This window comes from Capsicum annuum, unplaced genomic scaffold (genome assembly GCF_002878395.1).
Source record: "Capsicum annuum cultivar UCD-10X-F1 unplaced genomic scaffold, UCD10Xv1.1 ctg5484, whole genome shotgun sequence".
NCBI classification, from domain to species: domain Eukaryota; kingdom Viridiplantae; phylum Streptophyta; class Magnoliopsida; order Solanales; family Solanaceae; genus Capsicum; species Capsicum annuum.
Window position 1 is genome coordinate 1 of NW_025863082.1, and position 5,063 is coordinate 5,063.

The window sequence follows — 5,063 nt, forward strand, 5'->3', positions numbered from 1 at the left end:
AGGGAATTCTATTCAGCAAGTACACAACAGTCTCAACACATTCACCCTAAAACTTGAGATGTACACCTGCTTGAAATTTGAGGGATCTTGCAACTCCCAAAATAGTTCTGTATTTTCTTTCCACCACCCCATTCTGTTGAGGGGTATAGACACATGAAGTTTGATGCAAATACCAAGATTAGACATAAGAGATTTAAATTCATGACTAAAGAACTCACAGGCATTATCAGTTCTAAGATTTTTTACAGAAGTAGAGAACAAGTTTTGCATTCTAGTCAGAAAATCTTTGAGTACAACTATCACTTCAGACTTAAACTGGATAAGAAACAACCAAGTTAATCTAGAATGATCATCAAAAATTGTAACAAAGAATCTCTTTTTATCATAGGTAGGCACTCTATAAGGTCCCATATATCATAATGAAGCAGCTGAAAGGGAGCCTTAGACACCGAGATACTATGCTGAAAAGAAAGTTTAATCAGCTTAGCAAGGGGATACACAGTGCATATGTGATCTTCAAACTTCAAATGACTTAGTTCAGCATGCCTTTTAAGCACCTCAATAAGTGCATGACCCAGTCTTTTGTGCCACAGAACACTAGAATCCGACAACAACTTCACATTATTGGCACACTTATTTACACTTGTAGGTTTAGAGGAAGCATTTGGGAGAATGTAAAGTCCTTGATCTTCTTTACCAATCCCCATCACCATGCTAGTATAGAGATCCTAGAAGATGCAGAAGTCAGGAAAAAGCTTCACTGAACATTGCAACTCCTTGGTAAGTTTTGAAATAGATAGAAGATTATATTTTGAACTCAGGCAGATATAAGACATCAGTAATGAGGGAATTGTTGAGTACACCAGAGGTGTCTTTGTGAAAGACTGAAACCTAATTACCTGTTGGAAGATAGACCTGACTTTATAAAGACTGATGCATTTTATGATAATTATGAAGCATATCAGGGTTGGAGACCATATGATTAGTAGCACCAGATTCAATAATCCACCTATCACTTAAAGTAGGACTAGTTGGAGCTATCGTGATGCCTGCATTTGATGCAGGTGAAATGGAATCCTTTTCCTTCCCTTTGTTGAGCAGCATGACAAGTTGTTGATATAATCTTGGTGTAAAATGAGGAGTAGGACTTGAAGTAGTTGGGGATGAACTGGCTTGAGACAACTTATTACTAGTAGGGTATGTATCCACAGGGAATGCAGAGTCTACCATATGTGCATACTGTCCTGATCCTTTCTTATTGGACTTGGGCTAATCTGATGGGTAACCAATCAGCTTGAAACATTGATCCTTAGTATGACCATTATAACCACAAAACTCACAAACCACTGATGGTTTTTTTTGTGGAGCACCTCTATAGGTAGAAGCTAGTGGTCTTCCTTCATCGATACCTGTAGTCTTAACTAAACTTGTACCAACTGAACCACCAGGACCTAGATATCCACCTTTGCCTTTGTAACCTGGTTTATGGGTAAAGAGAGCTGCTACATCCAGTGTATCACTAAGATGATCCACAGAGGAACTAGAAGCTATGGATCTATGGCTTTCATGATCTACAATCATGAAGTACACTTTGCTAATGGATGGTACAGGGGTCATTAATAGGAGTTGGCTTCTACACGGAGAGTATGTTTCATTTAGACCCATTAGGAACTGTAATACTCTTTGATAATCAAAGTGTTGAGCATAACTTCTAGATTCAGGGTATCTATATCTAGGAGAAGGCATAAGAGCATCAAATTCATCCCAAAGAGTTCGCATTCGAGAAAAATAATCAGCAACTGACAGAGTTCCCCAAGAGAAGGTCATAATTTCTCTATGCAAGTAGAATACTCTACAGCCACTCACCATATCAAACCTTTTCTTTAAATCTATCCACACATTATGAGCATTAGAGGCATACATAATACTACTCAACAGATCCTTTCGTACTGAATTCATAATCCATGACAAAACAACAGCATTAACACTCTCCCACTGATCATGTACTGATTCATCAATGTGATTTTTAGGATATCTCCCATCAACAAAGCCTATTTTGTTCTTACCTATGGGACTCAACGCCATAGATCTACTCCACAGGGCATAATTTTCAGTGCCAGTAAGCTGGATAGAAATAAGAGAGCTACCTGGAGTGTCATTTGGACGCAAATACAGAGGATAATTGTGGTCAATTTCAATTGTACCAGTTAAAGTAGGTGTATTTCCAGGTACTGCAGTTGTAGTTGAAGGATATGCAACTGAGTTTCGAGTAACCGCCATTAAAGTTCACTGTAACCAATAGAATAGTAGCTGTTATTCTCACTGATCAAGTGAAATCGATAGTCTCTAGTACCGATTACAGCTAGCGACCAGTAGTGGATTTGATACCATATTAGCTTTCTATAGTATTGAGCTAAGATCTTGAAGAAGAGGAGTAGAAGATTCTAGAAGAAGAGTAGTTTTCATTGATTGATTTTCTCTTAGCTTTTTATGGCACTACAAGTCACATTTATAGAGTTGGTTTGCACCTTGTGACAGTTATATAATGACAGCTGTCACACTTAACTAACTAACTCAGTCGCACATACATCACACACACTAACTTCCTCTAGCTAATCATCAACTTGTTGATTACACTTTTCACTGTCCTTGGCAGAGAAACACGGAAAGAAAGAAGCCGAGGCAAGTATGGAACGAGTAATGGGAATGTACAAAGCAATGGTAACCTGTTTCCTTCAGAAGTCTGATGCATATGCAGATGTACAATTTCTTTTTTGTTTCAAATTGTCAATAAAGTAGCAAAGACTAAATGGGCAACAACAGATTCTAACTCAAAACATTACAACTTCTGACTTCCGGGTTAGAGAAGAGTTATTCATGTTAAAACTAGCATAACTTTATTAATGTGTTGTCGATATGCGGTGGAGTTTGAGAAAGTCAATAATAACTTTTGAAACTTCTATTCTTTAACAGTGTAGCTCTAAGTTGCGCGGACTCATCACTTTTGATGCCGTATTCATGTTGGATTCTCCAAAAATACACTACTTTTGGAGAATCCGACATGCACCCACATTTTTTAAGAGTCCGAGCAACATAGGTGTTGCTACATTCTTTTTGGACATAGCAAAAAGAAAAAGAGTGCCACATAAAATTGAGTAACGTCTCTTCTTTATATTTTTTCCAATTACTTTGACCAGTGTAATTTTTATTTGCAGAGCATATGTTAAGAAGATGGTTACAATTCCTTCGCCAAGACGTCAGAGGCTAAAGATAAATTGTCAGACATCGATTGCATTCTCCGAGCTATTTTCCCCTTTTTTCTTTTATTTTATTGTGGTGAATAAGTGATGAAGTTGTATTGCTATTGTTATGACAGGTTTTTTTTTTCAATTTTCTCCCTTTTTCTTCATTTTGTTTGCCTATAGTTAAAAACAAGTTGTCTAGTAATATTCCAATATTTGTTCTTTCAAATTCTTCTTCTCGTATACTCTCATCTCTTCTTTGGTATGGACTGAATTGTTGGCAAATCAAGAAATCTACTTGGGATCACTGAATCTCTGCTGTAATGGAAAAGAATGAAGTTAAATAAAAGGTTGGAAAACTCTGTACTACATGAAATTTGTTCTATATTGTCACGACGGGCATCCCAAACCATAGAAGGCTCGAGAGACCCCTTTGCATTTTATCATAACCATAATACCTACATAAATCAAAGTGCGGAATATATAATGAAGTTCAACAGAAACTTATAATACAAACTGTGTCAACAAAGTATGACAATACAGTACTCGAATTCCATTGACGAAGCTTCTAATGAAAACTAAACTGTATAGGTCAGAATAAAGCCCCCGGCTAGACCATATACTAAAATACTCAACATATGAGTAAATGCCTTCCAAAAGATAGATGGCTCACCAATTCTGTCATACCTCAAGTGTTCTATTGATGTGATGGACCGTGAGACTATACAACAGAACCTGTAATATGGGGGGAGGAGGGGGGTCAATACTCGAAAGTACTGGCATGCAGAACAATCCAAAAATATAACATATATTTTTGTACAACATAGGTGAGAGCATTTCATAAATCAATTTAGGATAATGTAAATGAAAACACATGGGCATAATTTGATGAGCTTCAACCATTCTTGTAGAACACTGACTCAACTCTTCGTATTACTTCTGAGTTAGATGTACACCCTACAAAACATTAATACCCATGGGCTATATAGGTCCGCCATTAACTCGTTGGCCAAACCCCCCAATCCGAGTTTGCCTCAAGGATTGGAGTATCATGAAAAGGTATGCCCAACTTGCCGACATACCATGTTATTCCACTTGCCGAATAACATATAAAACCCGTATCGACAAAACACAATTTCGGGCTATGAGTTATCTAACTCAAGACTTCTTCGGATAACCAACTACCTCTCTTTAAGCTCAATTTTAGTCCATTAAAATCATGCTTCATGCTTTTAAAACATTTATCTCTTTCAAGTTAAGGGCATCTCGTGATAGGTATCATCATACCTAGACTTGCAAGTCTTATCATGTCATGTCATAATCATAGCCCCTTTCATTCAAAAATCATGTTGATGGTAACCCAAAAGATTTAAACATCACACAAGAGAGTTATTATTTCAAAACATATGAAAACATTTGTTGAATACTCCCTTTTCAATACTTTATAATGTGGTGGCCAATCCTTTCATAAAATACATGCAATTCTTTCACAGGATAAACAATTATAAACAAGAGAAATACCCTCTCATCATATCATAAACAATGTTAACCCATCATGACTGTAAAGATTTGACTCTCGAGCTTGTAATTCATGCATTTGAACAACCCACAACACATTAAGACAATGGCTTTCATAACAAGAGAGGAAATCTCGTAAATTGTGCTCTCATATGTATTCTCAAAACTCATAACATTCATACACAAAAATATAATTCAAGTTTAGGAAAACCCCCATAGTTTTAACAAGATTTCATCATAAAACGGGGTCCCCAATGCATGCTCTTCAATAATTTCAAAACCCATTGCATATACGTAATTATA

At 36.6% G+C, this 5,063-nt stretch overlaps 1 long non-coding RNA gene across 1 annotated transcript; it reads left to right on the forward strand.

Moving 5' to 3' along the window:
• The first annotated feature begins 33 nt into the window (after positions 1 to 33).
• LOC124893163 lies at positions 34 to 3,487 on the forward strand. The gene is made up of 2 exons (XR_007050578.1): positions 34 to 2,760; positions 3,216 to 3,487. It is a non-coding gene; the product is annotated as an uncharacterized LOC124893163 (long non-coding RNA).
• Positions 3,488 to 5,063: the final 1,576 nt, after the last annotated feature.